This window comes from Pongo pygmaeus, chromosome 23 (assembly GCF_028885625.2).
Source record: "Pongo pygmaeus isolate AG05252 chromosome 23, NHGRI_mPonPyg2-v2.0_pri, whole genome shotgun sequence".
In the NCBI taxonomy this organism is placed as follows: domain Eukaryota; kingdom Metazoa; phylum Chordata; class Mammalia; order Primates; family Hominidae; genus Pongo; species Pongo pygmaeus.
The window spans coordinates 60804989-60832485 of NC_085931.1; the positions used below are offsets into that span (position 1 = coordinate 60804989).

Below are 27497 nucleotides of genomic sequence, written 5' to 3' on the forward strand. Positions count from 1 at the left end.
GGGAAAGGCTGTGACAAATACAAACGACCAGTCACCTCCTGCCCCAACTCCAGGCCTGGGTGACGGGTGGGCCAGATGTCATCGGGGCACAGGTGATTCTGGCCACATCCTGGTTACGCGGCACCAGCAGGGAGAGGCTCGGCTCAGGCAGGTGTGGAGCACTTGCTGGGGCTGTAGATACGGGGAGGGGGAGGACAACAGAGTGACCAGTGCAGGCAGGACAGTCACCAGTACAGGAAAAACACAGTGACCAGTGCAGAGAGGACACAGTGACCAGCCGGCAGAGGAGGAAGGAAGACAGTGACCAGCCATTGGAGAATGGAAGGTGACAGAGTGACCAGCTGTCAGAGGAGGGAGGACTTGGCATGACCAGCTTCTCATGTCTACTTGAAGGCATCTCATGCCCCATCCCCCAGGACAGAGGGAACCTGAGGTTTTCTCAGAACCTGGGCATTGGCATGGGCTTCCTGGGGGCTTCGAGTTAGGCAGCCACGTGCAGTCTACATGCCATGTGCTTCGAGTTAGGCAGCCACGTGCAGTCTACACGCCATGTGCTTCGAGTTAGGCAGCCACGTGCAGTCTACACGCCATGTGCTTCGAGTTAGGCAGCCACGTGCAGTCTACACGCCATGTGCTTCGAGTTAGGCAGCCACGTGCAGTCTACACGCCATGTGCTTCGAGTTAGGCAGCCACGTGCAGTCTACACGCCATGTGCTTCGAGTTAGGCAGCCACGTGCAGTCTACACGCCATGTGCTTCGAGTTAGGCAGCCACGTGCAGTCTACACGCCATGTGCTTCGAGTTAGGCAGCCACGTGCAGTCTACACGCCATGTGCTTCGAGTTAGGCAGCCACGTGCAGTCTACACGCCATGTGCTTCGAGTTAGGCAGCCACGTGCAGTCTACACGCCATGTGCTTCGAGTTAGGCAGCCACGTGCAGTCTACACGCCATGTGCTTCGAGTTAGGCAGCCACGTGCAGTCTACACGCCATGTGCTTCGAGTTAGGCAGCCACGTGCAGTCTACACGCCATGTGCTTCGAGTTAGGCAGCCACGTGCAGTCTACACGCCATGTGCTTCGAGTTAGGCAGCCACGTGCAGTCTACACGCCATGTGCTTCGAGTTAGGCAGCCACGTGCAGTCTACATGCCATGTGCTTGGTGGACAGAGCCACTTTGAACACAGCTTCTCAAGCAGGATTTCCTGGGTAGTTTCTATTCCTCAGGCACCGACCCAGGCAGCTGAGACGGCACATGTGCACAGGACAGAAGGCGCCTGGCTGCGGGCAGCCTCGACTCAGCCTGGGCCCTGGACGAGGGACAAAGGTCCAGAGAATGCAGGGGTGCACGGAGCACCAGGCCCAGGGGTGGCCTCACAGGGCAATAGGAGGGCCCAGACCCAGGGCAGGCGAGCAGGTCCGGGGGCCGCCCCTGCATCTGCACCTGCTTCCCAGGAAGGATCAAGGCAGCGAGCTCCTCACGGGGCAGGGGGCAGGCTCCACTCTGTCTTTTTCTTTTCGTTCTTTTCCTTTATTATGATGTAACTGACAAGTAAAAATATGTATTCGAGGTGCATGACCCAGTGAATATGCCGGCATACACGTGCTTTGTGGAAGGGTCACCACAATCCAGCTAATTAGCGCGGCCTCACCTCCGCCAGTCACCTTTTCGAGTGTGCAGGAGAAAGCAAACAAACAGCAAAAGAACTCAGGACCTGACTTTGTTTTTGTGTAAGAGGCCTTCACCCATTCCTGCACGGAGCCTAGGATCATACTAGAGGCCGGAGAAAATACACAGAGGTAGTCGTAGTGCAGGTTTTGAAACTCACTCCCGGATGAAAGGGGAAGCCTGTGAACAGCTGTTCTGTTGTGGATTCACAGGAGCTCCATGACCCGACCAACAATGAAGGCATCCCCAGCCTCCTCGGACCCTCGCTGGCACCCAGATGTTTGCGGTCACCTGTCACCTCTTGATCCCAAACCCCTCCCTGTCCCCCTGCCCTTAATATAAAAGAGCCTGGAATTCGTGCTCACTTGAGATGGTCTCTGTGACAATCTCAGTCTGCCGTCTCCAAAGGCCGCTGAGTCGAACCTGCTTTTCCTCTCGCCAGCTCTCCTCTGCCGTGTGTGGCTTTCTAGCAGGGAGCACCTGGGTTCCATGGCAAGAGCACTTGAGGTCAGGTCACAGCAAATCCATGTACCCAACACGTTCTTGTTCACCACAGCCACCCTGCTGTCCAGAGCTTGTCACCTCCTAAGTGAGCCTTTGTGCCGTTCGACCAACCTCTCCCCAGTTCCCCCCACCCAGCCCCTTCCCCACCCTCTGCCTCTATGAACTTAACTACTTTAGCTCCCATGCACAAATGAGAACGTGGTATTTGTCTTTCTGTGTCTGGCTTTTGTCACGAGCTCAATCGCCTCTAGGTTGTGGCAAATCTCAGGATGTCCTCCTCTTCCGAGCTAGGTGGGATGCCTGTCGCCTGTCCATTCACCATTGTCGCCTGTCCATTCGCCATTTTCTTCACCCCTTCCTCTGTGGACACGCCTGCTGGCATCATGGAGATTTTCCTGGTGCCCAGAACATGACAGAGCTTCTCACTGCCTCCAAGGCTGTGCTTGGGAGCTGAGAACATCTCCAGGAAGCCCACGGGCTTCCAAGTGGAGGAGGCAGGTCGCAGATGCGTGAGGCCCTGAGACTGAAGGAGCTAGAAAGGAGAAGCTCACGGGGGGCCATTGCTCACGTTGGGAGCTGTGGCCGGAGGGGCACAAATGCTGCTTACCTGGGACTTCTCCCAAACAACAAGAGAAACATCTTGAAAACAAGTCAGGTTCAGGCCCCTGGTGCCGCAGAACTGAGCCTTGGCAGAGCTCACACCAACCATGGCTCAAACTCACGGACCCCAGCACCTGCTCCCTGTTCAACAGAAATTGTCTCCTTGGTAGAGATCCTGTCAAGAACTTTCCCACTGTTCCCATTAATCCCAGAGGCAAGCTCCCCCCACTTTCCAGGCATGTTTTTATGTAAACAAAGTGGTTAATTAGACAATTTGCTAAGCTGTTTAAAATGCATTTTGCTTTAAAAGAACAAGTAATCACAATATAAAAATCACAGCATTTCTAATATGTCAACTAATTCCGCCATCATATTTTTAGAAAAAATGGATTCACATAATTTATTAATATGTCTCTTCTAATTTCATTCATAAATAAGTAACTGCATCTTAACTCCCATTTGATAGATAGGAAAGATTACAGAGAGGGAAAACAGGAATTGTTGCACCCTTTGGGGGAAAATCAGGGAGGAAAGAGCCAGGTCGGGGCCCCGGGCCATCGGGGGATTCTGGGAAAACTGCCATCTGTGTGTGTTCCCCGTGGCCCGGTCACAGAGCTGTCCTCACGAGCGTGGTTCTATCTGTGAACATGACCCGTATTTTTGATCAACAATTCTAATTATAAATATTAATCAAAAAGGAGAAGGAAGGCGAACTCCAGCATTTGTTTGAGGCAACAGGCATCTAGCTGAAGTTGTCATTAGCTGGGTCACTGACAGCCCCACAGCAGCCGACCAACCACACAGGTCAGCCACGGTGGACGCCAGGTTCCCCAGACCAAGGGCTGCGAGGAGTGGAGGCACTCATTTGCAGCCGAATCCTCAGGAAATGCCCTCAGCTGAAACCAGCCCCTTCCACCAAGGTCAGGTCCACCCTGAGATACTGGACGAATGTGCACACTCGCTGGGGCCCCCTCCTCTTCCTCCCCCGCACAAAGAGCAGCACAGCTGAACCCCAGCCTCAGGCCACAGCCAGCACCGCAGAACCACAGGGCAGACGCCGTGCACACCAGACCTGCTGGGCCACAGCTCAGAGACATCTGTGGTGACCCGGTCAAGTGTGTCAAGCCAGGTAGCTATGGGCAAACTGCCCGCTGTTGCTCCAAATCATCTCCCTCCCCCTCAAAGCTGCCCCCGGTCACTGGTGCCACTGGAGGAAGGTTCTGGGAGGTCCCACATTGGGTGAGGGACACAGGGTCACAGACATTGGCCTTGTGGGCGCTTTGCCCCCTCTCCCCTTGGCCTGAGAGCAAGCTGGTCCCATGCCTGCGGGCCGCAACCGAGAGCCAGGCCCCCTACAGATGCAGCGCCCCTTTCGAGGACTCCTGGCACCTCCAGCTTCCCAGGGCCTGGGGTACCGCTCTCCCGCCCATGAGTCCACCTCACAGAAACCCTCAAGTGCCAGCCAGATCCTATTCAAGTCCGGGCCCCTCGCTTCCGACTCTCCCTCCCATCCTCCACTCTCCTGGCCTCTCCCCAGGGCCCTGCTCGGGGTGCTGACCTTTGTGGGGAGGCACAGTGATGCTCGGGGTGCTGACCTTTGGGAGGGAGGCACAGTGATGCTCGGGGTGCTGACCTTTGGGAGGGAGGCACAGTGATGCTCGGGGTGCTGACCTTTGTGGGGAGGTACAGTGATGCTCGGGGTGCTGACCTCTGTGGGGAGGGTACAGTGATGCTCGGGGTGCTGGCCTTTGTGGGGAGGCACAGTGATGCTCGGGGTGCTGACCTTTGGGGGGAGGGCACAGTGATGCTCGGGGTGCTGACCTTTGGGAGGGAGGCACAGTGATGCTCGGGGTGCTGACCTTTGTGGGGAGGGAGGCACAGTGATGCTCGGGGTGCTGACCTTTGGGGGGAGGCACAGTGATGCTCGGGGTGCTGACCTTTGTGGGGAGGGAGGCACAGTGATGCTCGGGGTGCTGACCTTTGTGGGGAGGGAGGCACAGTGATGCTCGGGGTGCTGACCTTTGTGGGGAGGGAGGCACAGTGATGCTCGGGGTGCTGACCTTTGGGGGGAGGCACAGTGGTGCTTGGGGTGCTGACCTTTGTGGGGAGGGAGGCACAGTGATGCTTGGGGTGCTGACCTTTGTGGGGAGGCACAGTGATGCTCGGGGTGCTGACCTTTGTGGGGAGGGAGGCACAGTGATGCTCGGGGTGCTGACCTTTGTGGGGAGGGTACAGTGATGCTTGGGGTGCTGACCTTTGTGGGGAGGCACAGTGATGCTCGGGGTGCTGACCTTTGTGGGGAGGCACAGTGATGCTCGGGGTGCTGACCTTTGTGGGGAGGGTACAGTGATGCTCGGGGTGCTGACCTTTGTGGGGAGAGAGGCACAGTGATGCTCGGGGTGCTGACCTTTGTGGGGAGGGTACAGTGATGCTCGGGGTGCTGACCTTTGTGGGGAGGGTACAGTGATGCTCGGGGTGCTGACCTTTGTGGGGAGGCACAGTGATGTTCGGGGTGCTGACCTTTGTGGGGAGGCACAGTGATGCTCGGGGTGCTGACCTTTGGGGGGAGGGTACAATGATGCTCGGGGTGCTGACCTTTGTGGGGAGGCACAGTGATGCTCGGGGTGCTGACCTTTGGGGGGAGGGCACAGTGATGCTCGGGGTGCTGACCTTTGTGGGGAGGCACAGTGATGCTCGGGGTGCTGACCTTTGGGGGGAGGGCACAGTGATGCTCGGGGTGCTGACCTTTGTGGGGAGGCACAGTGATGCTCGGGGTGCTGACCTTTGTGGGGAGGGTACAGTGATGCTTGGGATGCTGACCTTTGGGGGGAGGGCACAGTGATGTTCGGGGTGCTGACCTTTGGGAGGGAGGCACAGTGATGCTCAGGGCTGCTGACCTTTGGGAGGGAGGCACAGTGATGTTCGGGGCTGCTGGCCTTTGGGAGGGAGGCACAGTGATGCTCAGGGCTGCTGACCTTTGGGAGGGAGGCACAGTGATGTTCGGGGCTGCTGGCCTTTGGGAGGGAGGCACAGTGATGCTCAGGGCTGCTGACCTTTGGGAGGGAGGCACAGTGATGTTCGGGGCTGCTGGCCTTTGGGAGGGAGGCACAGTGATGCTCAGGGCTGCTGACCTTTGGGAGGGAAGCACAGTGATGCTCAGGGCTGCTGACCTTTGGGAGGAGGCACAGTGCCTGGAGGATGGGCGTCTCCTCACTGGCCCTTCCATCCAGGCCCCTTGCCAAGCACAGGGGATGTGCACAGCGTGTGTTTATGAACTGAGGGCAGAAGCGACAGCAGCCACAGGCTCCCGCATCCCCCTTGTGCCCTGAAAGCACCTCGGTCCAGGGGTCAGGCTGGGTCCACAGCTCCTGTTGGTGGCCTGGGCTCAGCGGCCCCCGGCTTTTTCTGGAAGACGCAGCACAGAAAACTGATGAAGCCGGCCAGGCTCCCTCCAGAGCCCTCAGGGACATGGGAGGCCACCAAGACCAGAGGAACATAAATCTCATGGCCTCAGACACTGCCCAGTTGTAAATATATTTTTCACCCCTCCATTTATCACAGCTGCCTCTGATGACACCCACCTGGTGTGGGGCCGGTTGTCGCAGCTCCCCCCATCAGCACCTTCCCGCAGGAGTGTCCCCAATCCATCTCTGACGGTGTCTGCAGACAGGAGCACAAAGCTGCCACCAGCCCCCAAACGGCCACCCTGACCCCGGGCTGACGGCACCATCCTGGGACAATCTCTGCCTGGGCACCAGGCCTCACACTCCAGGAACCTTGTGCTGTGAGGTCTTTGGGCATCCTCTCCCTGTGAGCCCACTTCCCATCCTGTTCCCACCAGAGGAAGTGCCTTCTGGGGCGACGTTTCTGAGCCACCGATGCTACACATTTACTACTAACCCAAGCCATAAACCGTTTGTATCCATTTAAAGTGTTGAAAGGATAAAACCAACAACTTATAATTCTGTACCCAATTAAATTATCTTCTTAAAGTGGATAAGAAATAATGGATAAATGGAGAAATAAATGGATAAATAGAGAAGTGGATAATAGTAACCACATATTTGGCGATTATTGCTTATGGATAAGTAAAATGAATGACCCCAAAGTCGTAAGGCATTGGAACACTCTGCCATGAGGCAATTGCACTGCTTGTGACGTGGCACCACGCTATTTAAAGTGAACCTCTGTTTGCTGTAAATGTATATTGCAAACTCTATGACAACCAACAAAAAAGGTAGAAAGAAAACAAGAAGTGTAACTGATTTGCTAAGAGAGGAGAGAAAATGAAATCATACAAAATTCTCAATCAAAACCAGAGAAGGCAGAAAAAGAATGGAAGACAAAAAAAGAAACAGAGACCAAGGAACAGCAAACAGTAACCAATGTGGCCAACAGGAATCCAGCTATGTGGATGATCACTTCAGAAGTCAGGGGTTGACGTGCACCCATCAAAAGAGAAAGACTGGGCCAGGTGCGGTGGCTCACGCCTGTAATCCCAGCATTTTGGGAGGCCGAGGTGGGAGGATCCGAGGTCAGGAGCTTGAGACCAACCTGGCCAATATGGTGAAACCCCATCTCTACTAAAAATACAAAAAAAAAAAAAAAAAAATTAGCCAGGCGTGGTGACAGGCGCCTGTAGTCCCAGCTACTCGGGAGGCTCAGGCAGGAGAATCGCTTGAACCGGGGAGGCGGAGGTTGCAGTGAGCTGAGATGGCACTATTGCACTCCAGCCTGGGCGACAGAGAGACTCCTCGAAAAAAAAAAAGAAAAAAAAAAAACCTGACTCTATGTCATCCACAAGAAGCTCCCTCCAAATATAAAGACACACATAGACGAAAAGAAAGCACTGGAGAATGACACACCACGCTAACACTACTGCAAAACACAGGAGGTGTGATTAATCCCAGCCAGGACCCGTATCAGGGACAAACGGGGCACTGCATGGTGATCAGGGGTCAGTCCCCCGAAGGGAGACTGCCTGACAGCAGGGCCCCCAACCCCATGCCACCCTGGGGGGTCTCCCCAGCCCCTGTTGTCTCCTGCTCCTGTCACAAGACCTCTGGACCCACCCCCGGCGCCCCCTTGGCTGCACAGGGGACATTGCGGTTGTTAAACAAGGTTGCAGTGGTGGCCCAGGCCCATCCCAGGGAGACACTGGGCTTCTCTGCTGCAGAGCTGTGGGCTTGAAAGCACCATCTGGAGGGGTCTGCTCCTGCCTCTGCAGCATGGTGGGAGCCGACCCCACAATGCAATGCGGCTCCAGGTCCAGCCTCTAAGGAGGGGAGGGGCTTGGGTGTGCCTGACCCACCCACTGAGGTGCAGGGTGGGGAGGCCAGGGTGTGGTCACGTCAGGCCGGGGGGCCAGCTCCTCCTGAGAGGAGTGGGGTCACCTGTGACCCATCCGCAGCAAGGTCGGAGCGGTGGGCGTGGCAAGGCTGCCTCCCAGCTCACCAGAGAGAGCTTCACCAACATCATCAAAGCCTTCCACATCCACCATGCACGTGAGCCTCTCTCAGAGTGTTCGGGAGCTCAGTCGGTCAGTGGCACCGTTCTCAGCCAAGGATTTCGTAGAGCCTGGCCTGTTTGCATAGGTAACAAGAAGGTAAATTTTCATCTGATGCCTACACTTTGACACAGGCTCCTTCTCAAACATCTCCTGTGGACGGAAGGCAAGTGTCAGGCAGCACCACTCAGCCCGGCCACGCCAAAGAGACAGGAAGGAGTTCCTCCCACCAGGAGGGCAGGGGTGGAGGACGAGGACACACAGCCAGGACATCCACAGCAAGGACGAGGCAGGACCCACCCACGGGCCTATGCTCCTTGCACAGGGATCCATCCACAGACCCATGCTCCATGCAGGGGGGGATCCACCTGGGGCCCACGCTCCATGCAGGGGGATCCATCCACAGACCCATGCTCCATGCAGGGGGGGATCCACCCGGGGCCCACGCTCCATGCAGGGGGATCCATCCACAGACCCATGCTCCATGCAGGGGGGATCCACCCAGGGGCCCACGCTCCCGGCAGGGGGATCCATCCAAAGACCCATGCTTCATGCAGGGGGGAATCCACCCGGGGGGCCCACGCTCTGTGCAGGGGGCTCCATCCACAGGCTCCTCTCCAAACTGTAAGTTTTGGATATAAACGGTTTCCCTTCCAGTTTTTCCCAGGCAGGTAGGAATTCAGGCGAACATACAGGAACCCTGGGGGCCTGTTGGACAAGGGTCTCGCCTACCGCTGGAATCTCAGAAAGAATGAGTCAGGACTCGGGACCCCCACAAAGGCAGGGCAGGGGTGCCCCCCCCCCAGGGGCTGGAGAGGAAAAGCTGAGGGTCAGAGAATGGGCAACAGGGCACGGGGCAGGGCAGCTGGGCACAGGAGGGATGGTTGGGTCAGCCCCGGGCACCGCCCAAGAACATGGGTCCTCCCTGACAGGGAACTCAGGGGCAGGTGGCTGAGGAGGCATTCTGGGTTCTCTCAATGGGGGATGAAGCCCTCATGCCAACCAAGCTCACAGATCCAGAGGAGGCAGAGGCAGAAGGAGGCTCGGTTTGAGCTGCCCAGGTCTCTGGGAGGCTCCTGTCCTGTTTCAGGCTCCTCAGCCCAGCAATGTCACCACACTGCCCTCACAAGGAAGGGACAGGGAAATGACACATGCAGCTGTTTGGGTACAAAATCCCAGGCAAAGCCCAAGATGCAGAATGAATGAATGAATGGGAGCGAGGCGGGGGGAGCCCTCACAGTCGGCCCACCCATGACTCCAGGCCCCAGGCAGGGCCCAGGATGCGGAATGAATGGATGGGAGTGAGGTAGGGGGGGCCCCTTGTAGTTGGCCCACCCATGACTCCAGGCCCGCAGCTCCCAGCTCTGGGACCGGCTGGGACAAAGGGAACACCACCCACTCTGACACTCATGGAAAGGATTCTGTCAGATGGCAGGTGTGGGGGTCCCTGCTGAAGTCTCCAGGATGGGAAGGAGCTGGGTCGTAAATTGGCTTCTCACTTTTGGGGACCCGAAGTGTAGCATTTCCTTTAACTTGAACCAAACCCTTTGTCCCAGAATATCTTTGTTCCTATTTCCCCGCCCCTCTGACTGCACCGGACACCCCCTGAAACGAGAGCATCGCCTCAAGCACTGCAGGTGACGCTAAGTCCTTCTCGGTCCTCCAGCCCTCGCCCTCTGTGGGAACACCCCCCATCACCACCTTCCAGGGTGGCCGCTGTCGTCTGCGCTCGCGGCTCCCATGCTCACCCTCACTCAGCAAATTGCAATCGGCTCCGACAATGGCCTAGTTAAGGGCACCAACCCAACGACGCCCTGGCTGTGCAGACAGGAAGCGTCGTCGCCAACCGGACACATCGCTGCCAGAAACAACTAGGTGTGCTTTGGGGACGCCTCCTAATTGAACTGACGCACTCAGGAATCAGGGTGGTAGAGGCCAGCTTGCTGCAGGGAAGGCCGCCCCGCCTTCCAGGCCTCCTAATTAGGACTGAATGCTCTGTTTTCTCTGCACACAGGCAGGGGTCATGGGGTCAAGCACTGAGACTTACTGCGTAATTCGAGTTAATGAAGGATTCCCAGGGGCAGCTCTGTGGACGCATCCAGGAGGCGCACGGCCTCTGGCGGAGCCTGACAGCTGTGGGTGGACAGCAGCAAGCACGCCTTTAATTGCTGCCAAATTTTAGTCCTAGGTCTTAATGACAGCAGCCCTGGCTCCAGAGTGTGAGGATCTCTGGGAGAGTCAGGGGCTCCATGTGGGGGGCTCCGCTGTGTGAGTGGGAGGAGCACAGAGTGAGATGGTGGGCAACGGCTGGAGGTCCCAGAGCCCCACCCAGAGCCAGCAATGCCTCCTGGGCTGGACTGGAGGCTGCTGTGTGGTCCCTGTTCACTGAGCCTGCAGGAGGCAGAGAATGGGTGGGGAGAGTCCGTGTTCCTCTCAGACCCTGTCACAGAACCAACAGCATTGGGCTGGAGAGCGAGGCTGGGGTGCAGGGCGGGGCTGGAGCAGGAGGCTGGGGTGCAGGGCGGGGCTGGAGCAGGGAGGCTAGGGTGCAGGGCAGGGCTGGAGCAGGGAGGCTGGGGTGCAGGGCGGGGCTGGAGCAGGAGGCTGGGGTGCAGGGCGGGGCTGGAGCAGGGTGGCTGGGGTGCAGGGTGGGGCTGGAGCAGGAGGCTGGGGTGCAGGGCGGGGCTGGAGCAAGGAGGCTGGGGTGCAGGGCGGGGCTGGAGCAGGAGGCTGGGGTGCAGGGCGGGGCTGGAGCAGGAGGCTGGGGTACAGGGCGGGGCTGGAGCAGGAGGCTGGGGTGCAGGGCGGGGCTGGAGCAGGGAGGCTGGGGTGCAGGGCGGGGCTGGAGCAGGGAGGCTGGGGTGCAGGGCTAGGTTGGAGCAGTGAGGTTGGGGTGCAAGGCTGGGCTGGAGAGCAAGGCTGGGATGCAAGGCTGGGCCGGAGCAGGAAGGCTGAGGTGCAGGGCTGGGTTAGAACAGGGAGGCTGGGGTGCAGGGCTAGGCTGGAGCAGGGAGTCTGGGGTGCAGGGCTGGGTTGGAACAGGGAGTCTACGGTGCAGGATTCTAGGGTGCAGGATTGGGCTGGAGCAGACAGGCTGGGGTACAGGGCTTGGCAGGGAGGCTGGGCTGGAGCAGGGACCCTGGGGTGCAGGGCTGGGTTAGAACAGGGAGGATGGGGTGCAGGGCTGGGTTGGAATAGGGAGGCTGGGGTGCAGGGCTGGCCAGCCTCAGAACATGTGTGGGCCTCAGCCCTGGCAGGTGGAGGCGTGGGCTCCCTGCTGGGCCACTCAGATAGATCTGCTGTTTTCTCATGAGCTCATCCCTTCCAGCCTGTGAGGCCCACGGGCAGGGCTTTAATCCCCTATGTGCTGTTTCCAGAGCCTTCTCCCTGGCCCAGCTCCACGCAGCCTCTCCAACCCTTTAGATTATGCTGGACACACATATGGCCCTTGAGCCACAGAGGGTGGTGATGCCCGCGGCCCCCGTGCGTCCACAGGGTAGGTGCTGGCCAGGCCTCATCCCTGCTTCAGTCCCCAGAGGAGACCTCGAGCCACAGACCAGTCCCCGTCCCTTCAGGGTGGGGTTACTTCTGCAATTCCCCTGCCCACAGCCCCACCCCACAGAAACGTCCACAACCAGCCTTGGTAATCACGCCCGGCGCCCAGTGGAGACCAGCGGCTCTGAGCTCCCAGGAAAGTGGCCGGGGCCTGGGCCCTGTTCCCAGGAAGCTCAGCAAGGCTCCATGCCCCACAACCTGGAGGGGTGGGAGGGGAGTCTGAGTCGGGATGGCTGCACCCTTGGCCCTTGGGGAGGAGCCCCCCCACTACCACCAGCAAAACCAAAAAGAACCCTGGGTGTGGGGGGAGGAGTTCAGGGAACCAAGCTCTGCACAGACTCAGCGGGAGGATTTAGAATCGGAGCTGGAGTGTGGGGACGCCGGACAGATGCCAGGGGATCTACGTACCCGGGAGAAGGGCCCAGAACGAGCAGCCCTGGGAGGCGAGGTCACAGACGGGGGTAACAATGGGGGCCCTGAGCACTCCGCTCTTCCCTGGATGGGGTCTGGGTTCCATGAAGCTGCCTATACCAGGCCTCTGCAGCAGCGGCACGGGCAGAGCTGCCTCCCTCCAGCCAGGAGCGGGCGGGCGCCACGTGGGCCCTGGGCACCCTCCGCAAGGGCTCCAGCTCCCACAAGGGGCTGCCCCATGGGCTCTGAGGAGCTACAGGCTCCTTCCCAGAGAGAAGCCCAGGAACCAGCAGCTAATCCTCCCTCTTCCTCTTTAGACCCCAGGGAAGGCAGGAGCGAGCGTGCCCCTCCATGACCCCATGCCCTATAGAGACCCCTGTGGGGAAGGAATCTGGCCCCATCTGCAGCTCCACAAGCCCCAGGGTGGATCTGAGCTGGGACCAGCCCCTCTGAGGGGCTCACCCTGAGCACCCTCCTTGGCAAGGCAAGTGTTTGGGACGCATCCTTCCGGGGAAACAGCGCTATGCTCTTCTCTGTTTCTCTGAAGATTTGAACTGAGGCCAGTTGCTCTGCCTGTGGGTATGATGCTTCGGACAGCACCTGGCTCTGAGGACAGAGGCCCTGGACCCAACCCACGCGGGCCCACCTTCTCCTGAAGATCTGGGCTAACTGGGAAGCAAAAATAATTAGTCTTGTGCCAAAATGTCCTTGTAATTAGCAGTTCTGGGACATAAATGAATTGAAATATGTGATTTTTCAGGGTCCAGCCGGGCTTAGGACTGAACCCCAGTGTGTGTGTGTTTCAGGGCACGGGGGGTGCATGTGTTTTGGAGCACACGTGTGTGTTTCAGGGCACACGGGTACAGGTGTTTCGGGGCACACGCGTGTGTGTTTCAGGACACACAGGGTATAGGTGTTTCGGGGCACAGGCGTGTGTGTTTCAGGGCACGCGGGGTGCAGGTGTTTCGGAGCACACATGTGTGTTTCGGGGCACACCAGGATGCAGATCTCTTACTGGGTGCAAAGCTCCCAACTCCTTCCCTGAGCCACCAGAGTAGGGCTCCCAGATCGGAGTAGCCCCTCCTCGGGCTAGGCAGGGTGTGGACCCTGCCCTGAAAGCACTCAGCTTCCAGCCGATTCTGCCCCTCCCTCCATTCACCGCACAGGCAGGCGCTGCAGGCCATAGGGAGGGCGTGCGTCTCGGTCCTCCCGCTCTGTGTCCAGTCTGGGCAGTGTCTCAAAGACCACCCTGGGAGAGGCCTGGGCTGCGGTGCCTTCGTCCCTCTGCTCCGTGCAAGGCCGGGGATCCTGCTCTCCCGGAGCGAGGGTGTCCTTCAGGGACCAGCCGCCAGCAGCAGCCTGGGCCAGGCCTCACCCGAGGACCGAGGTGCCGATGAACGCTCGTGTTTGGAAGACACTGGCTCCCTGGTTTATGTATTTACTTCATTTTAAGTTAGGCTCCCCAGATCCCTAAATCAACAGTGGGTTCTGTAAATTGTTGCGTCAGAGGAAAATCTAAGCCAGCCCGATCGCGGGAAGCGCCGTCGCCTTGAAAGGCGGTGGCTCAGCGCCACCTGCTGGGACGCGGCAGCCAAGGGAGCCGGTGTGGGTGTCGAGGGAGGCCTGAGGCCGCCCGTCCTCGTCCTCGGGAGGAAACAGAGCTGTTTGCAGGAACAAAGGAGGAAAGCAGGGCCGTGGCAGTTCCAAGAATTCTTACACGAAAGGCATGAAATTAGTTGGAATCATTTGAAGGAAAAAATCTTCCTCCAAATAGGTGCTCCTGCGTTTAGCAGAAGTGGGTTTCATTGCCATTGAGCAGGGCCTGGAGTCTGTGGGGCTGTTTTCAGAACCGGAGGGAACCAATCCAGCTGCACACAAGAGCTCCTGGGGAGAGGCATCCTCCAGGGCCTGGAGTCCCCGCTTGAGCTGCATCACACCTGCTGGGTTGGAAGCCTCCAGTCAGCGGGAGAAACACAATCTCTGGCTCTGGTGTTTGTGGCAGCAAAATCCCCATCCCTGCGAAGCCACTGGGCCCAGGCCAGGCCTTGCAAGAGGCCTCCCTTCGCTGGAGGAAGCCCCGGGCCCTCGGGGACCCTGCAGGAGGCAGACGCTGGGGACAGGGTCCGGCCCACAGGCAGCTGCGTCCCTCCCCAGTCCTGGCCTCTCTACCTCCTCTGCTCTTTCTGATCCCCCCCACCGGCTCCCACTGCCCACAGGGCGCTGAGCCAGCGGCAGAAACTGAGGCGGAGACAGCCTTCGGCCCTCAAAATCTGTGAAGGGGTCTGGACCCTGGGAAGGCACCGAGGACTGCCCAGGATCTCAGAAAAGGACAACAGCCAGGTCCCTTCCTTCCTTCCTTCGTTTTTCAAGTTGTTGGGTTTTTTGGGGGGTTTTTTGTTGCTGTTTTGAGACAGAGTCTCGCTCTGTCACCCAGGCTGGCGTGCAGTGGTGCAATCTCAGCTCACTGCAACCTCCGTCTCCTAGTTTCAAGCGATCCTCCTGCCTTAGCCTCCCGAGTAGCTGGGATTACAGGTGCCTGCCATCACGCCTGGCTAATTTTTGTATTTTCAGTAGATTCGGGTTTCACCATGTTGGCCAGTCTGGTCTCAAACTCCTGACCTCAAGTGACCCACCCACCTCGGCCTCCCAAAGTGCTGGTATTATAGGCATGAGCCACTGCGCCCGGCCGTGTTTTTCAAATGTTGATGGCAGCTCAGTTGCCTCCCATTTCAATAAATGCCCCCCGAATCATGTGTGAAGTCACTCACGTTTAAGGCGAGAGGCCTCTGGTCTTGGGGAGCAAATTCTCTTTCATTTTTCCAGATAGCTCCATTTATTACCTACTAAGAATTTGACTTTCTAGTAGCTCAAAACTTTTTTCATTTTCCTGTTTATTAAGAAACTCAATTCCCAACCAGAGCAGCTCAAAGCTAACAGTCAGGCCGAGAGCACATTTTCTCTATAATTCACCACCAGGCCCGCAGGAGTGGGAGGTGCCCACCCAGGGAGGGCCGGCGGCCCTTCACTCTCCTCGCTGGGGATGGGGCCTGGGGTGGGGTTTGGGGACATCTAGGGCCTCCCCTCCCCCAGCACCTCCACCTCCAAGTAAGCTGCCAACCCAGAGCCATCCAAGCACCTGAGCCAGTCCGACCTGCCCCCAAGGCTCCCGGTAGGGTCTGTGCAAGCTCCTGGCAGGGTCTTCGGGGTCCATGGATGTGTCTCCACCCATCAGCCCTGAGTCTTTTCCATGAGCTGAGCTGCTCGCACCTCTAATCCTAATCACAGCTCTGTCAGCCGGGCACCATCACCACCATCCCACCTTACCGCTAATGCCAGTGGAGCCCAGAGAGGTTTGGCATCTTGCCCAAGGCCACACAGCTCTTTGGCAACATTGTGGCTCCAGAGCCACTCTCTGGGTGTGCAGCCAAGGGGCCGGCTCAGACGGGGTGGCAGCCTATGCCGAGAACCAACCCAAGGATCTGGCTCAGGGCATGGGTGTCAGGACAGCGCCCGGGGCCACCGTGTCCCTAGGTGGGACTCTCTGTCCCCAGGTGGGATTCTGTGTCCTCAGGAGGAGCCAACGGGCCTCTGCCGACCACTGGAAGTCATGACGGGGGGCTGAAGAACAAGTCACCAAGAGCAAAGGTGACCTGGGGTGGCACAAGTGTCTGGGATGCGCAACATAGAGGGTGTAGCTTCCTAGGTGGCTGGGGACACTGGAATTCCACCCAGGGATGGAGAGAGAATCCCGCCTGGGGACAGAATCCCACTCAGAGTCACAGAATCCTGCCTGGGGACACAGAATCCCACCTGAGGACACAGAATCCCACCTGGGGACACAGAATCACACCTGAGGACACAGAATCCCACCTGGGGACAGAGAGAGAATCCCACTCGTGGACACAGAATCCCACTCAGGGACACAGAATCCCACCAGGGGACAGAGAATCCCACCAGGGGATACAGAATCCCACCTGGGGACAGACAGAGAATCCTACTCAGGGACACAGAATCCCATCGGGGGACAGAGAATCCCGCCCGGGGACAGAGAGAATCCCACCCAGGAGCACGCTGACTTCCAGCCACCCAGGGCTCAGCCCAGGCTCGCGCAGAACACGAAGCGTCAGAGTTTTAATAAATTGAAAATAAAACTTTAAGCTCCAGCCCCACTGGGTAAAGTTTTCCTTGGAATTAATTTCTAAGATAAATTGTTTTGGAATTGTTTGGTCCATCTCTTCTAAGCCCCCAATGTTTTTCTGATTAGACATTTTCATCTAACAGGCCTGACGTCTGAATGGCACCTCAATCCCGACAGCATTGACATCTGCCAGCCCGGAGGTTTATGGGGAAAGTATGGATTCCTGGAGGGTGGCTTTACTCAAATTGAGCTGCATTCTCGGTGAAATGAGATGCGGTCACAGCTGCCGGTTTACCTCCATGGCTTCTGTCTGCCGCGGGGCTGGGGTGCCGCAGGGGTGAGGGGTGCAGGGTGGGGCTGGACCTTCTGGAGGGAGCCTGAAGAGGGGAGGGTCCAGGATGAGGGAAGAGAGAAGGGGAAGTCCCATAGCCGGGTGGGGGTGGGGCGGGGCTGGACCTTCTGGAGGGAGCCTGGGGAGGGGAGGGGAGGGTCCAGGATGAGGGAAGGGGAGGTCCTGTAGCCGGGTGGGGGTGGGGTGGGGCTGGATCTTCTGGAGGGAGCCTGGGGAGAGGAGGGTCCAGGACAACGGAAGGGGAAGTCCCGTAGCTGGGTGGAGGCGCAGGGCAATGGGGTTAGGGTCCACACGCACCTGCCCGGAAGCGTAAGGCAGGCCATGGGGGTCCTGTCCACAGGCGGAGGGCGAGGCACCAGCAAGCCCACCACTCTGCTTCTGCACTGGGACCATTTTCTTTAAGGGTAATCTCCCTGGTAGAAGAAAAACCAACCAGCCAAAAAGGTGATGAGTGTGAACAAAAGGTGGATCCAGGGCATCCCAGCCATGCAGATGGACGGAGGGCAAGGAGACCCCCAACCAGGGTGGGCCGCCCTGGGGAGGGGGCTCCCTGCAGAGCCTCAGCCTCCTCCTCTGCACCCCAGGGGGTGAGGAGCTGACCACCATGCAAGGTCACAAAGAAGCCCAGGAATGTGGGGAGCGCCTCGCCAACGAAGCAGGACCCTGCAAAGGCGACGGGTGAGGGAGGCTCCCAGCCTCCCCCAGGGTCCGGAGCAGCCGAGCCCCATGAGGCCTCCTTCCTCGGGAAAGCACGGGTCAGAAAATCTGGACGGTGCTTTTCCCTACTTGGAGTCAGACTCATATTCATGACCTAAAGGCCCTGATAAGGTCCTCAGGCAAAAATTAAGGGTGGGTGGGGCTTGTGTGTCCAGGGGAGGAACCAGCCCAGGTCCCCGCGCATAGGAGCTCCCAGGCCTGGGCAGCACCCTCGGCCTACTGCTGAGTGCATCCTGGCGGCAGCTGTGATACAAACCAAGCCTGTGATGATCACAGGCACCCCTGACACTGCCCAGAAGCTTCCAGAATCCTGCCCTCCGTGACCGCCCTCTCACCCCACCCGCCCCCTCAGTGTTGACACAGACGCAGGTCCACAGGGCTCTGTCTGGATGTCCCTCTGTGAAGCTGGCCCTGGGCTCACCTGCTTCCCACTCCTGCCTCACCCGATGCCCAGCCACGTCCCTCCAGCCACCTGCCAGGGGCCTGGGCTCAGGGGATTCCTCAGAGCTGGACCCCCTGGTATCTCACTCAGCCCAGGACCCAGGACGACCACCCTTGACTTCTCCAAAGCTGCTGTTCAGAAGGCCTCCCAGCAAGCAGAGGGTCAGTCATTAAAACCCACTGGACACAAACCAGATAAAGCCACAAACCAACGCCTTGCTCGTAGGACACGGGAATTCTGCAGAGACAGCTGGACCACCCGTCTCTTTCCAATCTTAGGCAGGACAGGGGAGCGGTAGTGCAGACACAGGCCCATTCACACAGCATCGACCTGGACGCCTGCACCCTCAGAACCAGGAGCAGCTCAGGAGCATCCTTCACTGCGCCCTCCTCCGGGAGGGCCACTAAGAGGGCCCCACCGCCACTGCTGCCGGCACAGGAGCACATGGGAGCTAACCCACCCCACGACACCCCAGGAGTGTAGCCCAGGGACACAGCGGCAAGCCCACCCACTCAGCCTCCTCCCGGGTATACACACAGCCTGGCTTCCCTTCCCTGAGCACCCGCCCTGCTCCGGGTGAGGCCAGGCCTGGAGGCTTTCTTGCTGCAGGCCCTCGGAGATGTTTCCCAGCACTGACGGTGCCGAGGACAGAACGCTGGAGGCCGGGCCACACTCGGAGAGGAGAAGCGAGGCAGCTCCGGGTCCTGGGAGGAGCGCACTCTGTGTGGCCGCAGGACGGGGAGCCAGCGCTGCTCTAACGCCTCCGGCTGCACGTCCCACAGGGAACAAAGTGCTTTAGTGCTCAAGGTTCTATGGGTTTAAATTACACTATTGACTTCACTACTTTTTCTTTATACATTATAACCAATAACAAGACAACGTTCAATGTTTTGATGAAATGTTTTAAAGATAACTTTGCATGGCCCCACTTGCCCAACCATCGTCACATTTAACGCCAAGAAGCAGAGCGTGGACAGGCTCCACAACGGCACCTCCCGCCCGGACTCTTGTTAAGGTCCCACAGGCGTGTCCCCAGTGGAGCCTCGAAGCCACCCTGGGAGGGATCTTCAGTGTCCCCAATGTACAGATGAAGAAACGGAGGCCCACGGGAGTCAGGAACAAGCTCCAGGTCACAAAAGAAATTCAAAGGAAGCCACACAGCTCCAGAGTCCAGGCTCTGAGACCCATCCGCTGCCTGCTGGGCAGCTGCCCCGGGCACCCTGTCTGGGCACCTAGATTTTCCAGCCACGGATTTTCCCCGCTGACAGCTCTCGCCGTTTCCTGGGTCTCGAGCTTATCCTCCATGAGGGCCGCCCCTTGTGGCTAGGCCATCAGCTCCCTGAATGATCAGCCCAGCCTCATCCAAAACCACCCAACAGGACAGGTCCCCACGGCGTCTGAGACCTCCACGAGTGCCCCCAAAACACAGGCCACAGAACAGCCAGAGAAACCGCTTGCTGATTCAGTGTTTAGACTCTTGGATCAAATTCTCGGTTCTTCCAGATGTGATTTAGCCTGCTGCATTATTTAGCTAACTTTCTGCGTCAAAACCATAACTTCTTAGAAATTTTTCAAGGTACTCAAAACTGATTTCACAGTCAATTTGGGGAGTCATCGCAAGAATCAGTCAGAAAGGAGGCTCTGTGAGAAGGGAAACTAAGGCTCAGCAGCCTGTGACGAGCCCCAAGGCGCATCCACAACACTTTCTGGGATCACAGAGCCTGCTCCAGCCGGCAGAGTGGTTCTCTCGGCTCTGTGGATAATTGAAAGCTCAGAAACATCAAAAGTTCATTAAAATAAGAATATGTTACTCTGAAATAATGCATTCTATTTAAAAACATCCAGGGAGTGTAGCGGAGCCCGACAAGGTGAGCCTGCTCCACTTCATTCCCCTCCGCGTCTCCCGAGTACGGCTCTTCGGGCGGACGGAGCCCCCAGCAGCCCCTATTGTCATTCTCTGAGCGTGGACAACCCCCATTTCTATCAGCCGGTAATCCCATCCACTGATTTGAATTGTTCAATGACAGGCTTGAAAAGGCGGATCAAGCGTCCTTTGGTCCTGGCAAAGAATGAATCATTTAGCACCAGCCCAGGCCATAGGCCGGATAAAGCCCGCTTCATCTGCAGTCTGGCCTTGCCTGAAACGCCGGTGGCCGCCAGCGCCCCTGACCCGGGCGGTCGCACCACGATTATTCAAATCAGCTCTCTCCATAGATCTCAGAATAAGCAATCAATTCATCTGATAGGGTTTAAAGACAAAGAGAAGAGCTTATTAAATCAAGCTAAGCCTCTGCCATCAAACACTGGCAGGGACTGAGGCTGAGTCTGGCCTTCCCTGCAGCCACACAGAGGCTCCTGGGGAGGGAGGGGCGGGGACCCAGCACAGGTGGGCCTCAGGAGTCCCAGGGCCCCTGTGCCCATCCCCCTGCCCTCATGCCCCCTCTCTACCCCTGTCATTTCCTACCCCACCCACACCCCAGGACACCTCGGACCCCGCCCTGCCTCCCAGCCTGTCACAGGCGGGTCCGTCTTTCCAGAACTCCCTGCCTGGTGTCTCTCATCTGCCAAACAACCTCAAACCCAGGTGGCCTGTTGCATCCTCTCTAACATTTCCTGGAGCCCCCAGGCAGGACCCACAGCCCCTCTGCACCGCCCCTGCCCATTCAGAGCCACACCACCACGTGGGAATTGTGTGGCTTTTGTGGCACCCTGACAAGCATTTGGCTTCCAGACACAGAGGCCCTGGTCGGACTTCAAATCTACTTCCCAAGTGCAGGGCCTAGGATGAAGTCCTTGGTGGCTGGTGTCCATGCCACAGGCAGCCAGAAGTAACCGGAAGGTCAGCAGGTCAGCAGGGAGGTCATGCGGGGGAGACCGTGTTACAGAACAGACAGGGTCTGCTTACCCCCAGTTTGTAAAGGCCCCCAGGAGGGCAGCCCCTCCAGGCCTAGGTCTGGGGCCAGCTGGGTCCAGGAGGATCAAGCTTTTCCCAGGGAGCCGGCTGCCCTCACAGCGTGGGCAGCTCCCACCCTGCCTGCCTTCTGGGGTCCTTACCCAGAGTGAGCCACGTGCAGGGCCCCCAGCCCCCAGAGTCAGGATGAGCATCCGGCCAACGGCAACTAAAGGGAGGAGGCAGAGGCCAGCCGGGAGAGGGGTGGGGCTGCCATGGGGACAGGTAGAGAGAGGGATGGGGCTGCCATGGGGACAGGTAGGGAGAGGGATGGGGCTGCCCTGGGGACGGGTCGGGAGAGGGGTGGGGCTGCCATGCGACGGGTGGACCTGGTCCACTGGCCCCAGCCTAGCTCCCAGGAGGCCAAGGCTCTGGGCCCTGCCGTGGGCCCCTCTCTCCTCAGATCTTGCAGAGGTGCCTTTGCCGGTGTCGTGTAATAAGGACCGGAGATGACATGTACGAGCCTGCCCGTGGCTGGGACACCATGGAAGAGGCACAGGCAGCCCCCATGTCACCGAGGCCCCCAGAGGGTACGGGTCTCGGGAGGGGGCTCCCTCAGGCCTGCGTGTCACCACTGGGCTGCCACCCCATCCAGCCACACCCTCTAGGACACAGCGTGGAGACTGCCACCCAGCCAACACAGGAGCCCTGTGGCCACAGCACGGAGGTCAAGGGCCTGCTGTGCCGACCCCTCCAGCGCCCACACCTCCCCATTGCTGAGCGCACAGGAGCTGCTCACCAGCTGATGCTGCAGGCCAGGCCAGGACACTCGGGTCACACCTGTGTTTAAGAAGAGAGTTTCTCCCACAGCCACCGGCTTCAGGCTGCCAGGGTCCAATGGCAGTGTCGGGAGCCTGGCAGGGGATGTGGGCCAGCCAAGGCCTCCAGTTCTGCCAACTCTGGCCAGCAGGTGTGGAGCTCCTGACCTGCAGAGCTGGGAGCGCGAAGGCACCCACCATCGACTTGACAGGACGCGGAGTGGTCCCAACACGCACAAGGCACCGGAGCAGCATCACAAGCTCCTCCAGCCCCGCCCCGGATAAGGACATCTCAAGGTTGGATGAGAGAGCCAAGGCCAGGCCACAAACTGCAGGAGGAGCCGAAGGCACCCAGGCTCACCCCCAGCCTCCACGGGCCGGCACCTCCCTGGCCCAGCCCATATCTTGGTCAGAGAAAGATGCATCTTGGATTGGTCCATCAATTGGCATTGGCGGTTGCACCCGACCATGGGCCTGCAAGGCGCCTGCCCACAGAAGCCCCCATCAGCACCTGCTGATCCAGGACAGAGCCCACACCCTCCTGTTTCTTGACCCTGTGCTCGGGAGCAGGACGGTGCAGACGTGTGTGGGAGCTGCAGCTGGGGCCTGCCCACAGACACCCCAGGGACAAGGGCACCGTCATCATGTCTGCTCCGGTGTCCCCAGGAAATCCCACCTGAAATGCAAACAACCGCCTTTCAGAAGAGACTTCGTCTGCCCTGGAGAGGAGCATCCAGACTCCTCTATCGTGGCCAGAGGGTCCAGTAGGGACCTCCTGGGGCCCCCAGAGGGCCCTGGCCCCACAGTCGGCAAGCAGAAAAGGTGCACCCGTGCTGTCCCTCTGTGACGCTCCTAAACACAGGACTGGCTGGGTGACAGTCAAAGCCAGACGGAGCCTCTCTTCCTCTCCTCTTCTGCTGAGTGGGACTGGAAGGCCTTATTACCCTAATTTTGAAAATGTATTTTGCTCCGTGTCTGATCTATCCACATAGGGTCCCCAGGCGTTCCTGCAACTACACTACAGCGAGAAGCCCCATCGCAGGCCCAGGAATCCAATCAGGTAAAATAATCGGTGTAGATGTTGCGGGGAGGACACGCTCCTCCCTCCTGGGCTCACCCTCACCCAGGCAATGGCGCACGCCTGGAATGTGAGCCTCAAATCCAGTTTCTTGAAATGACCTCGCATGCTGGGGGAAGGGAGGCGATCAGACAGGACAGTGCCATCTGAGCGAAAGGATGGTGGCGTTTTATACACATACACAAGGATGGTGGCGTTTTAAACACATACACAAGGATGGTCACGTTTTAAGCTCATATTTGCTCAAGGCCAGCACCTTGCTCTCAATCCCTTGGTGCGATTGTGTTACCTGGTGGGGGTCCACCTGCCACTTGGAAACCTCCCCTAGGCGAGTAGGATCCAGCTCCCCTGGGCCCAGCTGAGACTCAGCCCAGGCGCATAGGCTCAAGGGCCTCAGGAGGGGTTGGGCAGCCCACCGCTGTCTGTGGGTCCAGGGGGTCTCCAGGGCCAGCACTCAGCCCCCATCACAAGACAGCCGACTGGACACAGGCCTGAGGTCTGGCCTCGAGAGTCGCCCAGCACCTTCTCCCCAGATAGGCCCCTGGACAGCACAGGTGGCCCTGTGTGTGGAGGGGTGTCACCTGCACAAGAGGCAGGGACAGGAGGGAAGGGCCCGAGGAGTAAACAGGACCCCGTTTTTAGGGGAGGTTGATGGTTTCAGTAGATCTGCCCAGTGGTGTGAACACCTCAGTGTGGAGTTCTGAGACTCGCTGCCCTCCGGCCTCCTATAGAGCCAGCCCAGCTGGATCTCAGCACCCCCTTGTCTGGTGTCTGGAACCTGAGCTCCCAGGGAAGCCAGGGCTGTGCATCTAGTGGTGCCCGAGTTCCCTCGCGGTGCTGACAGTACATGAGGATGTGCCGCCTGCCCCTGGGCCGAGCGTGAGTGACTGACTCAGGGCATTTACAGAAAGTGCTGGCAGGTGGCCATCCCCTGAGCCTGGGCTCTGCATTTACACCACATAGGGGCTGAACTGAGGGGTCCCCTCTGCCAACTCCTCCATCACCCCAGCACAGGCTCCTCATCTGTCTGTCTCCATCAGTCCCCATGCACCCATGACTAGCGACTCCCAGGTACCAGGACATCAGGAGAGGAAACTGAGGCACACAGAGCTTGAGCACCCTGCTCAAGGGCCTGAGCTGCTAGGCCTCTAATCCTCATCAAAGCATCACCAATGCTTGCCTAGCAGGGAGTCTGGAGCAGCCGCACCCACCCCCCAGCTGTGGTTCTGACCCCAGCTGGCCACGCCCCTCCCACGGGGACAGTGTCCTCGGGAGAGGTCAGCAAACCCTGTGGCCGGGCCTGGACAGACAGCCCTGGGTCCCGCCTCCCACAGGCAATGGTCCCTCCTGCCTGCCGATCCAGGCTTCCCTGAGAGGCCCACCAAGCCTCCTAGAGGCTCAAGCCACAAAAGGCAGGCCCTCCCACTCAGTGCCAAAGAGCCTGAGTGGACGCCGGCTAGGGAGCAGACCACCATCTCTCAGGGCCTCATTTTCCCTACCCAAACAGCAGAGGAGTGGCCCATAGTGGCCCTGCCCCAGTTCCCAGGTTCTGGAGCTCCACAGGAAGAAGACAGTACCCCCTGGACACACAGTCTGACCCAGGTGTGAGTTCCTCCCCCTGGCAGCACTGGGCACCCACACGCCCCCCCACCCCGAGGGGCTTGCCCAGCCCAACGTCAACACCCCCTTGTTCTCAGACTCATCTCTGATTTCCTGCTGCTGGAATTCTAAATCAAATCCTTGCACAGCTGAAATGGGGAGGCAGGCAGCCATATTTGCTTGGTGAGCAAAGCATTTGAGAAATGAATGAAGCCAAGAGCCAGGCCCAATTCCCTTCCAGGCCATTCACACAGCTCAGGCTGGTGCGGAAGCTCCCAGCTGGGTAGCTGGGGTGAGCAGGGGTCCCTGTGACCCAGCCAAAGGCGTGGGCAGCACTGCCAGTCACTCAACCGGCTGCTGACGCATGTCCCAGGCTATCTCTCCTTCCAGGCTGTGTCCACGCTGCGCAAGGCATCCAGCAGGGCCAGTCACTCACCTGGCTGCAGACGCGTCCCAGGCCGTCTGTCCTTCCAGGCTGCTTCCGCGCTGTGCAGGGCATCCAGCAGGGCCAGTGTCCCAGCCAGGCCCTCGGCTTCTCCCACTGCATCTGTAGCTCTGGGTAATTTGCTCTAGAACTGGGTTTGACCAGCAATGCCGCCACTCATTTGATTTACAGGAACCCGGGTCCTATTTCCACCTGCTGCAGCCACACACCTGCCCCCCACCCCATCCTAAGGCCCAGAGCTTCCAGAAGGTTCCAGAAACGGCCTTGCCTGGTGGGATGCCCCACAGCCTTCATGCTCACCTCCCTCCACCCATGGAACTCCCACAGAGGCCACCAGACCTGGCCCCTGGGCACCTACTGGGTCCCCGACAAGCCCTGTCCTCCAGGGCCAAAGTGCATCCCCTGCTCACCCTGACCCCCAGCATTGACCCCTCTGCCCACCCAGCCCAGCTGGATGCCTGGACAAGCATACAGACTGTGGGTCTGGAGATGGGGGTGGGTCGGTGGGTGTGGGGACGGAGGGTGGTGACCACCATGGGGGCCAGGGGGGCCGTGTGGGCGGAGAGCGAGCCAGGCATTCTGTGGGGTTTGAAGCTTTTCTGACTCTGCCCACTCCAGTCAACCTCGGCCACCCGAGGCCCTGGTCATCGAAGAGACCTCATCATGGGCAGTCCCTGCACCCACAGCCCAGCCCTGAGCTCACAGCCCTCCTGACCTTCTGCCGATGGATGGTAGATGGTAGATGGATAGATAGAATGACAGGTGGATAGGTAGACAGTGGATGTTGGATGAGTAGATGGAATGATAGGTGGATGGTGGATGGCTGGATGGAATGACGGGTGGATCATGGATGGTGGATGAGTAGATGGAATGATAGGTGGATGGTGGATGGGTGGATGGAATGATGGGTGGATAATGGATGGTGGATGGGTAGATGGAATGATGGGTGGATGGTGGGTGGGTAGATGGAATGATAGGTGGATGGGTGGATGGAATGATGGGTGGATAATGGATGGTGGATGGGTAGATGGAATGATGGGTGGATGGTGGGTGGGTAGATGGAATGATAGGTGGATGGTGGATGGGTGGATGGTGGATGGGTAGATGGAATGATGGGTGGATGGTGGATAGTGGATGGATAGATGGAATTATGGGTAGATGGGTGGATGGTGGATTGTTAAATGAAATGATGGGTGGACGGTAGATGGTGGATGGTGGTTGGGTAGATGTAATGACGAGTGATAGTGGATGGTGTATGGTGGATGGGTGCATAGTAGATGGGGGATGGTGGATGGAATGATGAGTAGGTGAGTGGATGATGGATGGGTAGATGGAACGACAGGTGGATAGTGGATGGTCCATGGGCAATGAGGGATGGAGGACAGTTGGGGGATGTGGTGCTATCAGGGCTAGTAGAGGATGAAGTGACATAGTGCTTGTAAACCCAGAGAGCAGCGTGTGGCAGAGGAGCGGCCCGAGGTCAGCTGGTCTCTGATATTGCTGTCAAACCTCTCCATTAACCTAGAAGATCAAGGAATTTCTAGAGCAGAGAAACACCTAGCCTTGATGCCTAGAACCTCTCCTCCCAAAACAAAAGGGGAGAGTGACAGTGCTTTAAAAATGTGCTAGGGGAAAGAGAGGGCAGCCCAATATTCTCCTGGTTATTTTTCAAATCTGCAGTGCCACCCGCTGTGGACAGCCCCACCAGGGCCCCCCTGGAAAGAGCAGATGGACCCCATCTGCAGCGCCTTGAATCAGGCCCTGGTCACGGAGGCAGGGTCCACAAACAAAAATAAACCAGCGGTCCACAGGAAATAAACCAGCGGTGCCAAGATGTCATGGTGAGGGACGCTGGAAGGGACACAGCCGTAATGAACCCTGCTCCGAACCTGCTCAAGTGTCAGGTAGGAATACATTAGGAATATTTATTATCAGATGGATGAAGCAAGCACAGACCAAACTTTCTCAACCTAATGCGTGAAATAAATGTGTTTGGACTAACAGCATTTCTGGGACAATCCATTCGGTCTGGGGTGGAGGGAACATGAGAGCCTCGCCCCCAGGACCACGATGGCAGGAGAAGAGTTGGTAACATGGGGCTGATGACCAGGTCCACTGAGCTCACTGGAGCTGCCCAAGCTTGATGGGAAGTAGAGGAGTCCCACGCCAGCCCAGCACAGCACGGAACCCACAAGTGCCCACCATGGCCTGGGGAAGCCATTGCTCTTGTCCTAGGTCCCATGTCAAAGCCACACCCAGAGGCTCCTGTCCTGGATGAGGGTTGAATCCAGGTCCATGGACTCTTATCCCCCTGCCCTTCCCTACTCCTGCATGCCCCAGGCCCTGTAGCTGGGTACGGTGGTCACGCTGTGTTTGTGAGGCCACTTCTAGCTGTCCTGTCCCCTCCAGGTGGTGTCTTGGGGGATGGGATCACCGTCCCGTGTGCACAGATGAGGCCGGCCCCATGCCCTCACACCCCAGCCACGTGGCCCTAGGAGGTAAGTCCAACAGCATCTGCCAGCCAGGTGTGTGCTCATATCCAACACGGAACAAAGAACTCGGATCATCTTCCAAACAACAGAGAGGACTGAATTGAGGGTGCTTCGAGGAATTTTACAGAACAAAAGAAAGAAAGAGGGAGGGAGGGAGACACTGTAAGTTCTGCATCTTGACCTCCCCTTGCCAAGTGGCTCTACAAACTGAGTCATCCTGAATTCAGAGAATGAGCCCCGGGGCAGGGAGACGAGAGCCTCACCCCTGTGACACCAGGCCCCCCA

The 27497-nt window shown here is 58.4% G+C and overlaps 1 long non-coding RNA gene across 1 annotated transcript in view; it reads right to left on the reverse strand.

The window, feature by feature from the left end:
- Positions 1–1517: 1517 nt before the first annotated feature.
- LOC129023265 (uncharacterized) overlaps positions 1518–27497 on the reverse strand; it is a 36278-nt gene continuing 10298 nt past the window's right edge. The window contains exons 2-4 of the long non-coding RNA XR_008496745.2: positions 6351–6429; positions 5940–6174; positions 1518–2564 (exon numbers count right to left, since the gene is read on the reverse strand). This is a non-coding gene — a long non-coding RNA (uncharacterized LOC129023265). The remainder of the gene's footprint in view (positions 2565–5939; positions 6175–6350; positions 6430–27497) is intronic.